Raw genomic sequence first — 14219 nt, 5'->3', positions numbered from 1 at the left:
TCTTTTTCTCTTTTTTCTTTTTTAACAACTTACCCCCATTGGAGATGCGATCCTCAATTTTCAAATTCTTTGAACGTACATATGAGACTTTTACAGAAATGCTTCGCATCCACAACTATCTATCTATGCTTGATATAAAATCAACACTATATAGATCATATTATGAACCTTTGATTGACACGTGCCCTGCAATTAACTAGTAGCACTCAGGGGCAAGACACAATTACTTTAGCTAGGCCCAAGGCATTATTTGTATCAATTTATGCATTCATAGGCCTGTCTCTACCTATATGACACCATATATGGGTAACGAAAGCCTATTCATGGTAATCTGTATGTGATTTGCTAATAGTATATGTTTATTAAAGATATTATGTTTATAGTTAATGTAATCATATAAACAACCAGTACATATATGTATGCCTACAACTATGCCTGATTTACGTCACATATTAACACACAGATATTTAATTGCACAGACAAACACTAAAATCCTGGTCCAGAGCTAATGTTATAGCATGTACCTCTTGAATTTATTCAGTTATTTACTAACTCTCCTACCATCAACTTCTCTTTCTGGCTTTAAAAGGTAATGACTTAGTTGTTTGGCATGCATTGTAGTTTAAATTTAGGCCCCTTAGTACTTAGCATGAATTGAGCTCAGGCCTTATGTTAGAACTCTAACACTTAGCACAATTCACTGCTTGGGACTTAGGGCATATTTCTGTCCTACTCTACTTATAATTTTAACACTTATCCTGTAAATATTTCCATACTTAACTTATGCACTTGTGATATAAATACACTTTATAAAAACATTTTCCTTCCTTAATACTTAATATACTTATATGATTCTGATCGAATATCAAAACCAACCATTTATTCTTAGGTTAAAGCAACATAATACTTCGCGTGGGTCTTTTGTTGAGCTTCCACCAGCTCAACCAAATTCGTATTATACTTGTGGGAATAGAGGGTTAAGCATTCTAAACAAGCGAACCGACGATGAGAATGTCTATGTGTATTGCATTAAAATTAGGTTTTAGTAGTACTCATAGAAGAGCGGTCTCCATACCTAATTATGGACAAACGCCCCATTCGCACACACAACTTCTTCTTATTATATTTTAAAACTTACCAGAAAAAAAACCAATCATTCCTTCCGTTTTAAAATCTGAGACGACCGACGTACAGACAAACATCAGACTACTTTAGTATCATATCTGTATGAAATTTACCTAAACAATAATTGCAAATAAGTTGCTAAGCAAAAAAAACAATTTAGCATGGTTTCCTTATGTGGCTTTTCCTACAGTATTTTCTATTAATGTTTCTTAAAAACAACCACGATACAAAATTGTTATTTACAAAGTCATTAATGATACCATTATGCTCACTGACCAGTGACCAGTGATGAACATGTTCTCTTGTTTTTGTAGCGCACCTTTTCTTTCACTTAGTTTGCTCTTAACTCTTGAGGAAAAATCAGCTGTTCGTAACAAAAAAAACTCTCTGTAAAATTAAAATTGGAAAGGCTTCCTTTTTTGTTAAATAATGCTTTTGTCAGTGCTGGGCTACTTATTAACAAACTTGTCTCTATTTTAATTACATGGTAATAAAAATCTAATTTATTACAGTTAAATGTCATTCAAAATTATTTTTTGTCCGTACTATATAAGCTAATCCTATTATACTAAGTAGTAAGGTTTTATTTGTTTCTCCAGTTTAGGAAAGCTTTACATAATTTCTGGGGAGGTTTTAAGATCTTTAATTTTTAGAATTGAGTCTTGGGATGGTTTTAAGCTATTTGTTGCTTTCCCCAACCCTTTTTTTGAATACAGTACACTTAGATCCTAGTTATACATACCTATGTTATTAAATTTATCATTTAACAATTAGCTTCTTGGTCTTTTCTTTTAATTATTGCTTCTTTTAAGCCGTCGAACGTAAAGCCTTAATTAAAACACAAAATAATTTTTTTATTAACTTGGATCTCGAGAACTGCATATAAATTTAAACAGACAGAAACGCTTCTTATTTTTAGTAAAGATGCTACTCTATGATTCCGAATGTCTGTCCGTCCGTCCGTCTGTCCATCTGTCCGTCCGTCCGTCCGTCTGTCCATCTGTCCGTCCGTCCGTCTGTCTGTCTGTCCGAAATTAATGAATTGGGGAAAACGTGATTTTCTCAGCTTCTATTCAAGATAGACAGCTGAAATGTTTTGGGAAAATTCCTATGACATATGCCCATCTAATCTATATATTGTTTTGTCCATCTGTCTGTTATTTGGGGTGCTAGATCGATTCCTAGATTTTTAAGTTTTCGTAATTTTCTCAATTCCTTTTCAAGATAGAGGGCTAAAATATTCAGGGATTAATTAATATAACATTCTACATATGTTCACCATGTTTTATTAAGATTTGTTTATTAATTGTGGTGCTAGATCGATTCTTAGATTTTTAGGTTTTCAAGATTTTCTTGATTCCTACTCAGGATTGATGGCTGAAATTAACAAGGAATAAATATACCCATATTTTACATAAATACATCAAGTTTCATTAAGATTTGTCCATTAATTGCGGTGCTAGATCGATTCACAGATTTTTTTGTGATTTTAAAGGTTGCGTGATTTGAAAGTTTAATGTTTATTGTATGACACTGCTCTATAGTAAATTTTTTCCCAATATCCATTCATAATTTTTTAGCTTCGCTACTTATGGATGTTGACATCTTCGTTTGAATTTTTGTGATTTATTTTAAATGTAATCTTATTTTGCATTTGGTTAATGTGAATTTGCAGAGTAATAGTTTTACTAATTTTAATGGTTTTCAAGAAACCCTAATGTCAAAATTTTTGCAACATTTTGTGTAGCTCTAAACAAATCCGCAATTGACAGAAACCATGCCGCATTGTAAACTTCCCTTTTGGAATTTGCAATGTAATTTTCTCGCCAATAGTTTATTACCCATAATAAATGTTAAATTTAAAGACCTTGTAAAAACTTTATTAGACAGACTAATAAGTTTGGGTAGCGGGTCCGACTCTAAAGTTACCAATTTTTAGGGAGGTAGTTAGAAGCTTGTTAGAAGTAGCTGTAGCTTCCTTTGTATTATTGTGCATAAAATCTTTATTAATCACTTCATATGCGTATGAGGATTCTCCAAATCAAAACAGACAATTGCTAATTTTTAGCTGTTTGTTTAGGTATGGGGTGAATAAAATCTGGTAAATTTTTGTGAACGCCAAATAATGTAATAGTGAAACAAAAGAACTCTAGCACTCAGTCATTACAAATGTAAGCCTAGAAGCCATTTATGATGATATTTAAAAGAGAATTACGTGTTAGCAAAAAGTTAATCTTATTATCCTATTTTATAAAGTAGCAAGCTTTTTGTCTGTAGCGAAGTATCTCGCGAACTACTGAACTGATATGGCTCTCCTTTACAGTGGATCTTTTTATATGTCAAGGAAAGGTTTTAGGCTATTTTGATATTAGATTTAACCCGTCATATGGTGTTAGGCTATTTTTCTGCCTCATGTATATTGTATAACCCTTTAAATAAAGAATCCCATAGATGCTAGGGGCACAGCCGCTAGTTATAATTAAGTCAATATAGACCATTATTGTATGTCGACAAAAGGCTTTATTGTTTTATATGGGTACTAGCGGCTTAGCCCCTAGCCTCTAGGAGCTTTTTTTCAGGGGAGAATTTAAAAATTTGTTTACATTTTTTTGATGTTTTCTGTATTTTATAACATTTTATAACTTTTTATACTTTTTATATGTCTTTATAATTTTTTATATTTATTTATATTGGTTTATATTTTTTAAAACCTTTGATTTTTTTCTCTTTTTGTTTTTTAAAAATTTCTTTGCTATTAGCCTTTTTGGGGCTTCGACCCGACAGGAGAAGGAAGGTTTCACAATCTTTTTAATTTGATAAAACAAAGTTTAAAAGAAGAAAAGAAATTTAAAAAGAAAAAAAATTCAAAAATATAAAAAAGTAGGTATAAAAAAAATAAAAAAATGTATAAAAATATATAAAAAAAATAAAAAACCACCACAGCACCAATAGATTAGGTATATACCCTGAAGAGAAGAATCCAATCGGTTCAGTTGTTACCGAGTTCTAAAGCTTCAGACGGATGGACGGACGGACATCATTCTACTTTGTCACAGTGCGTATGAAGGTGCTTTGACTTTTGTGTCAGAACCTAAATTGGGACATAGTGCATTTCATTACCATAGGTACGGTAACTTCATTTCACTTTTCAATAAAATCCCCAAGACTTTGATCAACGTAATTTTTCGTATTTTGATTTAAAAGAAGACGAAAAAGAAATTGGGGGAGGGGAAATTTTTTGGGGGGAGGGGTTATAGACCCCACTTTTTTAATATTAGTTTTAAAAAGAAAGAATTTTTTTGTGGGGGGGGGGTATTGGGGTGTCCCCTGAAGAGTAGAGCCAATTCAGTTCAGTGGTTACTGAGATCTTAAGCTTCAGACAGACATCGTTCTACTTTGTATTATAGATTACTAGCGGCTTCGCCCCCAGCCTCTAGGGGCTTTGCCCCAAGAGGTAATTTTAAAAAAAATTGGAGCTGCCCCAGTATCAATTTCAAAATTTTCGGGAAAAAAAATTGGAACTGCCCTGGACTGGAACAGTATCAAATGTAAAAAAAATTGGATGCTGTGAGTATTGGTGCAAAAAATATGACGTAACAAAAAAAATTAGCCAATGAGAGGCCGTTATTGACCAATGGTAAAATTTATAGTAGACTCTCATTGGCTAATTTTTTTTGTTACGTCATATTTTTGGCACCAATACTCACAGCATCAAAAATTGTTTGGGTTGGGGTGTCCCACTCCCCAAGAAAATAGCTTAAAACCCCCACAGGACGAATAGGTATATACCCTGAAGAGTAGAATCCAATCGGTTCAATGATTACCGAGATATTAAGCTTCAGACGGACAGACATCATTCTACTTTGTATTATAGATTGCTTTCTTACTTCGCTATTTTTATTAAATCTTCATTCCTTTGTTTGTGCCCAAGTGACTTGCAAATTTTAGCGAAACTTCCTTGATCCGTCAAAAAACTGCAATTATTTTCACAGGACAGCTGAAAAATAATATTTTTTTATAAATCACAATACAGAAAAGTGAACATCCTAGCACTTATTTCTTTTTGCCTTTTTACAAAGTCTTTTTCAGTTAAAATATAAAATAAGTATATATGGCAATGACGTTTGATTTCATCTGCTCTATCTCTCCCCAATATCGATTGCGAGCTACATGTAAGAATAAGTTAGGGGGAATTTTAGTTTATTGTCTATTGTCCTGTTCCTGTTTCCACACTCTAGTGTTTCACCAACTTCACATCCTCTTTGTAATTGTTTATGTTTAGAAACAAATTGGGCAAAACCAGGGCTCGGCAGCCGCGCATAAGCCTCAATTTAAATTCGCTTGTGAAATTTTGAAAAGATGAAAGTATTTTTAGGAAAAGGTTTAGACATCCAGCTGAATTTTAAGTTATACTATCATTGCGATTTCACTGAGGCATACACGCTGCTGACGGGCCGCTGCCGAGCCCTGGACAAAACCCTATTTCCATGATAAAGCAATTCACAAAGTTGAACACGGACTTGTATAAAATAGGACCCTATCAAAAATAATTTTTAGATGTCTTTTAATCAAGGACGTCCAAGCTTTTTATTTCAGGGCGGTATTTAAAAATTAGTTGTTTTTTGAGGAGGTGGGGCACTTCCCTTCACCCCACCCCCCACTTAGACGTTTATGCTTATATCCGGTTTTTCTTTTCTCCAAGACTCATTACCACCTGCCAAATTTATGTGAAGGGGCTCTATAGGAGGGAGGTGGGTAAAAAAGTAATATATCCCTAAAACAATATTTTTCTACCTCCCCCTACTTCAAATTGGACCGTCCATAAAAAGAGATTTTGAAGAGGTAAAAAAATTTTGGCACTTTTTAAGGATACTTGTCATTTTTTAACCTTGTAATGTTTACAATAGCAAAAATAACAAGATAAAAATTGTCATAAAAATGTAGGAATTATACTGGATAAAGATTATCAATTACTATCTAATTCTAATTAATATTGTTGGAATTTTAATAATTCTGCTTGGTTTTGGATAAAAGGCAGCCATTTAAATAGCTTAAATCCATTCCTATCCTTTTTGCACAAAATCGGCAAAAAATTTAATGTTCCCAAGTGTTCAAGTAAATTCTTATAAACCACTGACCTAAAATTTTATGGTAACTCAGTCAATGTATCTTTTCTTAGGCCCAGGGATGGTTTTTAACTATTTTAGGGGAGGTTATTTTATTTGCTGGTAGACTGGTAATATACATTGTCAACTTACAAATTCAATGATTCGGCCAAAATTTAAAACCCAATTTAAATAGTCACACCATATTTGATTGATAATAACAGATTTGTAATTTATAGGAAAGTGTGGTATATTAAATGTCATGTTCATTCAATTTCTATGTTATGCTACTTTTTGGCTAGTTATCAAAAAGAATAATAAGAAAAAATTAGGGATGATATAATCTTTTTAACCAACCTCTAGACTAGAACCTGAACCTGAACAAAAGGTTTACCTAAGAATTTTAAAATGTTACTGGATATAAAAACATACATAGTCTTTTAATTTCTGAGCTGGATCTTTAAATCATTTTATTGGTGAGCCAGATTGGGGTGAGCCAAATTTCCACCTATGAGATCACAGGAACACAGTAATAGTGTCTGACTGATTATGACGTAACAAAAAAAATAGCCAATTAGAGCCACTATAAATTTTACCATTGGTCAATAACGGCCTCTCATTGGCTAATTTTTTTTATTACGTCATAATCAGTCAGACACTATTACTGTGTTCGATTACAGCATTTTATGAAATGCCGCGCTGTGATTGGCTGAAATTCGGCTCACCCCGATCTGGCTCACCACTAAAATGATTTAAAGATTCAGCTCTGAAAAGGGTGGTTCATCTATGGTTCACTTAAGTTAATTAAAAAGGATATTATCTAAATAACTTACAAAAAGTTACAAATTGGTGCCTATTTTCATAGACGTATTCTAAATTGCATTTTTTGCATTATTGGTTCATTCCCGCAGGCAAGGCTATTACAGACTAGGAACAAAGTTTCTTTAAAAAAAGAGAAAATTCTTTTTAAAAATAATTATATTATATTGTGGGAAGTAAATGGTAAAAAGGATAATTTAGCGACTTTTTAGAGAAAAAACTAAATATACTTTGCTAACATTGGTAATGTTATTATCCTCTTACATCTACTACAATTTCAAACTGAACCACAATAGACATATCAGAGACAAAACAAATAAACCTTGGGGATATTTATTTGTTTCAGTTATTACTCCTGAACTGTCAGTATAATCCCTTGGTTGCTCATGCCAGGCTTAGATAATTTAATTCTTCTTCTTTAATTGCGTTACTTGGAATCTATGGGTTTCTAAATAGTTGTAAAGCTTTGTACTTTACATAATGTTGATGTAATAATCAGGTTAATTAGTTGTGATATGCCCATCCAACCCATCGCGCCATCCCCATCAAATTAAGAAGGAAAAATGATTTTGGGGTGGGGTTTCTTTTAGGGATCATTCAAATATCCTAAGACCTTCCCTAAAAAAATACTAAACGTCTCTGAAAACTTTAAAATGATCAGTCCAGACGTTAACTATGTCTTAGTGGACATGTACAAACACTTTAGTATATAGGTATGTCATTTTTTCAGAATTTTCATCCGTTGATTATTAGGATGTATATGTATAGAGGGGAGAAGAAACCGCATGTCTGCTTGCAGCAATGCAATTGTAATTAAATAAGGTTGTTGCCAGCAATCTTATGGGATAAAACAATGGGCGATAAAATGATCCAATTACATATTACCCCTTGTATTCACCTCATATACTATTACCTCTATATAAAACATATTAATAATAATTTTATCTTAATAATTGACATATGTTTTTATTATTACGGTTGAACATAATAGTTAATAATCTTGAACTAGGTGATTTCTCTTTGACGTTACCAGGTCCGACAGAGCCGCTACTGGCTGGACTGTAGGGATCTTGGTACTACTTAAGTCGGCCGGTATTCGAATAACTTAGTTATAGAGTAGCTGAACTAATTAAATAGATAAAATAGTTTATGTCAAATTTCTTATGTTTCAAAGGTTCTGAGAGGATAAATAAATTAAATATGATTAACATAATTAAAGACTCATCCAACCTGTGTAAGCTAAAATGATGCACTAAATTTAGGTTAGCTATCAAGAATAAAGAACCTCGAAGTGTTAGTAACCAAGATTTGATAATTTCGGGTACTGGCTAAAACCTAAATTTTAGCATGGAAACATTAATCTAAACACATTTCTTCCTCCAATGATTATAAGAATCAAATGTAAATTTTGTTCTCTATAATTGAAGAAAGTTTTATATAAAAAGTCCATTATTCTATACCTTTAACTCAAAGATCTTAACAATCAAGGACGTCCAATGGGGTGGGGGTAAAGGGGTTATTCCCCCCTTGGATATATGATATAAAGATTTTTATATAAAGACGAATTCCCCCCCCCCCCAAATGAAAAAGACTGAACGCCCTTGTTAACAATAGTATAATTAGCTTGTTTAACTAGTTATTGGTTAGAATTGTTAAATGTTTAAAATACAAATAAGATAAATGACTGCAAATTCATATTTTTGTATATAAATGTTGAAATATCTAAAGAAATCTCAGAATTCAGCTTTAAATCAAAATATTGTTATTCATAAAGTGTGAAAAAATATTAGTTGTTGGAACAAACTACACAAAAAATAAAGTGTGAGAAAATTATAGATTCAATGATTTCTTCATTAAAATGTCTTTTCTAAAAATTAAATCGTATCAGAAATCTATGTGAAAAAATTATATTTTACACTACATTGCAGTTGTTGGAACGAACATCACAACATGGCCTGCATAAAAATTATACCCCTCAAGAAAAAAAACCTTTTTGTCTACACTACCTTCAGATGAAGGCCCTTGACCCTATAATCAATGCCACTAATGTTAAATATATATTGTTGTAATAAATTAATAAAAATACGAACAATTAAACAAAATGCAAACATAGATAGCAAATAGTTAGTAACAATTGCACAGTGGGTTAAATAGTTTCAAAATGATAATTATGATAAGTTATGAGATATAATAGTTAACAATATGATAAAATAATTGTTAGATGATAGGAGTTAATGTTTTTGTTGCAGTTCATATTTCATATTTATTGTAGATATTTATCCATATATAAATTAAGTTTACTATTATCACTTTTTACACCATATACATGATCCATAAAGACAAATATCAATGCTTTTCTATGCTGATTTCTACTGCAGAATTACCATGACTTTGGATTTAAAAAGGAAATTGCCAGGAAACTGCAGCACGTCGTCAGCAAGACGCCAATGTCATACAACAATGTGGCAAATTTAATAGCATTGGTTTTCTGGCAGTTGGCTGCGAGAAAAGCATGATTTTGGTAGAAACGAAAGAAAATAAAATTCCGTCCGTCGGCAGTAAAAGATATTGATATTTTGATTTCTGCTTTTTTAGTTTTCAGTTCTGATTTAATTTTTTACATATATTTTTTTAGTAAGAGTGAAAATGGTTTATTGTTTATATATTTTATTAAAACCCTAATTTTTCTAACTTGCTATTTGTAGATGTTAAAACCTTTGCTTGTATATGATCACACCATATCATCAAAATATGATAAGCAGAATATGCAGTACTATGTCTCCCGTATTTTTGCACAGCTAGTGGTCAGATTTTATGCACAAACTGTGTATGTCAGTTCAAGAAGAAAATATACATATACAAACTTATACTACTTAGAACCATTAAATAGTACTAAGGGGGTAAAAGTACCTATATCTCTTTAAAACAATTATTATTAGGCAACGTTGAAAATAATATCTGTTGCAAAAATCTTACTGTAAATGCAGCACTATAGGTTAAATCAAAATATATATTGCTTTGCTGTTAAATAGTTGTTAATTATTGTTTTGCCCTAAAATCGAAAATTGCACGGTATTGGGAAGTGCCTGTTTATGGGTCAAGGTATTCCATATTATGGACAGTTTATAATCTATCTAGTTTTACTTTGTCAAACTGCCATACACGTGTTGGTATGGAAATTAGTTGTGCCTGTTTCCTTATACATATCTAAATTTCATCCATCTTACTTAGCAGAAGTAGGTTTTATAGCGTATAACTTTTTCTTTGGTTTTGCGAATAACAAGTCCATGTACTGCACAATTGAGGTTTTATGTATTCTTTATTATTATTACGTATTCTAATGAATCCATATCTATTGTATTTGGAGTGCGTATTATCTGCGCGTTGAAGTAATCTTATTTTGTTCGAGGCAACCACTGTTTAGTTAGACAACATTAGCTCGACAGTGAACATTAAAACCAACAACGACTCAGTTCAAAAGTTGCACAGTAACAAAAAAAATAACTTTATTTTATACTATGTAAATTCAGGTTCTAAGCCACATTGGAAAATAATGTATCGAATATTATTTTTGGCAATTTTCTACAAATAAAAATATAAAATCAATACCAGTTTTGTTGCCCGGTCTTTCGGCCAATCAGGGCTAAATGTACAAAACAAAGATATTTTTTAACTTTGCACACTTTCAACACTTAGATCCACTGTTCTAGTAGTTATTTGCACTTGTACAATTAAACTTGTGTACATTTTCAGAGTACAGTGTATATATCATTCAACAAGCAAACAAGTTAATAGTAATATAGTAATAGTTATAGTATTGCATTAAAAAATTGTAAAAATTGTGTAATAGAAATATCTAATTAGTTTTAAACTAGTTTTTTATGTAACAAATAATATATTAATGAAGATAAAATTGTTCTTATATCTATATTTTGGCATTATAATCTTTTTTCAGTAAAGTTTTCCGCGCTAACGACAATTTGTGTTCTAAGTGGAAATGAAGATTCATTTATGCATTCGTAATTGAATTTTTAATCACTGGTGAGTCTTCACAGGGGCGTCCAAGCTTTTTTATTTGGGGGGGGAGGGAATCTATATTTCTTAGAGGCATTTTTTTTTATTTGGGGGGGGGTAAAAATTGAAAATCCAAAATTTTGGGGGTGCCACCCCGAAACTTATTCGGGGGGGGGGGGGGGGGTAATCACCCCCTTTACCCCCCCCCCCTTGGACGTCTATGAGTCTTCATATTCATACCAAAATTAGCTTCCTTGTCTTCTTTTTTAACCCTTTCTCAAACTCTCTATTGATCGTACATTTTAAAAATATAATTGGAACAGCATCGCCACTACTAAATTATCGTCCTTTGTTTTTCTTAATTCTTGTCTGTTTTCTTTTTAAATGACACATTACATTGTAATTTACAAGGTTGAAGTCTAAAAGAAGTGTTTAATTAAGGTGTTTTCAGAGATAAAGTGATGGGTTAGTAAAACGGAAGTAAATCTTCATTTGCATAGAAAAAAAGGAAACAAACATAACTTTCCTTTTCCTGGTTTTTTTTAGACAATTATATAAATTTTAGAGACTTTTTGAAACTAATTAACCTGGTAACCTAAAACGAAATAACAAGACTTTTGTCAAAGATTTAAATTAGGTGAAGGGTATAAGAAATTTAAATTATAAAAAAGGATGACAACTTCCATAAAAGCGAAGCTTTGAAATCAATCTGTAGAACAAATAAACATCGATACTTGTAGAGTGTCAATACTTAAAAAGCAGAATTTCAATCTATACACAGTGTTTAAAAATTGCGTAAATACAGGATTCTGTTTGAAGACATACTTACATTTTTAGGACTTGATTATAGAGATGCTTCGCTTAAAATATGTTACGTTGTTATCCTAGGAATCAATGTTCTAAAAATCAGATAGGATCATTATATTATACAAAAAGTGGTTGTCAAATGAGATAAAATTCAGCTTGTTTTAAATTGACGGACTTTCTTATAACAATTTTATAGAGTTGCTACACTTTATAAATTATACCTAACTGTTACATAAATCATCATCCAAAGTTTTGAATCGATTGCACAATTCTAAAATACCAAAAATAACGAACTGAGCTAACCGTTTCGGACGTACGTACAGACACTAATTTTAGAAAATATTCACTTTAAAAACTGTTGGGGACGTTTAAATTTTATCATTTTTTTACTTATTCCTCTTTCAATGGTTGTTTTAAAAGAAAATAGTTAAACTTGCTTATAATGATGATTTGAAAATTTTCAGACGCGTAAATTTTCATTGAAAGAATTTTTTCTACCTTTATTATTATTTGTTTAGTGGTATTAGGTGAAAAAAAAATTAAAATCATGAGCTAAAACTTCGATACCCAAGAAAGTAAATTTTTTCTGCGATAATCCTTTTACCCCACAAAATATACTCTTAAAGCAGATACTTACAGAGATACTTCGCATCTAATATTATAAATTAAGTTGGGTATCACAGAAATTGCCCTGATGTTTTAAAGGATAGTTGATGAAAATTGAGCAATGCACTTTTACCTGGAATATTTTGCTTACTAAATAGCCACGCTACCGTCTGCAATAATGCATGAAAAGGACTAATAATTTTTGGATCTTATGGTCTGGTTTCTTTGATTCAGCATGACAAAAGTTGTGGGTTCCCTAATTCAGTTGTGTGTAAAAATATTACTTTGTTCACTCTTCCGTAAACATTTCATAACTTCCTACACGCAAAAACTAAAAAATGATGCTCGCAATTTCCTATGTAGAGTTGAAAGTGTTTTCAACCCACTATTATTTCACTAAAATAAATTGCCTTCTAACATTCATCCATCCAGCAAAGCATCATCGTACAAAGAAAATAGCGACTATCTTGCTGTTCTATACTTTGATTAGATATTACTTTGATTAGATACTAGCGGATACGCCTCTAGCATATTGGGATCAGTATCAAAGGGGAAGAACAGGTGAAAAATAGCTGAAAACTTTCCCAAGATGTAAATCTAAAAATAGAACAGCATAAAACCACCTGCAGGACCTACCGATCGGTTCAATAGTTATTTAGATCATAAGCTTCAGACAAAAATATCCTTGTAGAATAAAATAATTCGATGAAAGTCACCAAAAAGACCAAAATATTTCACATGTTAACGAGTGGAAGGTTAAGTAACCAATGATAGAAATTTTAAAGATAATTAAGGTAAAACTCGAGAAAACAAAATATGTACTGTACAAAATTAAACACTCAATTGACCTCCAAGCGTCATTGGATATTCTTATTAGCAATGAAGCGTAGCGTATCTATAACTTTAGATATACGTTTCAGAAACAATTAGACGGTTTTTTTTTGCTTCATTGGCTATAAATATAATTATTTTCATATATTTTAAAAATTTAAGGGGGCTTGTTTAAAGGTTACATAACAATGGTATGGGAAGCTAGAATGATAAAATATTACATCTAAAATTGGTATTTAAATTTTTAAATTTGACACTCTTAATTTTCAATCAGTTAAGGACAAATTATTTTCAAATCAGGAACAAAGGAATAGGCAAAAAAATATTTCTAGTAGTTTTATGTAAAAATGTAAAAATAAAAATTATAAAGATTTGAAGATTTAACCGGCATTGTTCTTTCAACCCCCCTCCCTCCCCTACCCATGTATAAATTTAAAAAAATTTATCATGCATTAATAACAAGTATCCTAGGGCCAAAACCCGCGAACGTGGCTCAACACGTAGTGCACCCGCTCATCGTCGGGAAGGTGATAGGTTCAAATCTCGGTCCGACACCGCGTCATAACTAAAGACGTTAAAAATGGTTCCTACTGCTTCTATGTCAGATGTGCGACATAAATAGTTGGAGTATGAGGGAATGCCTTGGCCCAAAGCAGGCGCAACACATTACCATGCACAGTTAAGCCTTCATATACAAAGTTCGTGCAATCAAAGGATTGGTTGTCTGATGGGTGTTGATACCCTAGGCGATTGAGCGCGTTACATTGCAATTTAAAATGAGTATGTTCAAAGGTGAAGTGGAGAGGACTTTTACCCGAAGCGTCACCACGCCCCTAGATTCAATAGTCAATTCTAGAGCCAAGGAAAAAACTTTTATTTACATAACATCGTCGACAAATGATGAAATTATGG

Source organism: Acartia tonsa, chromosome 3, assembly GCF_053477335.1.
Source record: "Acartia tonsa isolate MP-2025a chromosome 3, ASM5347733v1, whole genome shotgun sequence".
Taxonomy (NCBI): Eukaryota; Metazoa; Arthropoda; class Copepoda; order Calanoida; family Acartiidae; genus Acartia; species Acartia tonsa.
The sequence above is the reverse complement of the archived record's forward strand: the minus strand, read 5'-3'. Positions refer to the sequence as shown.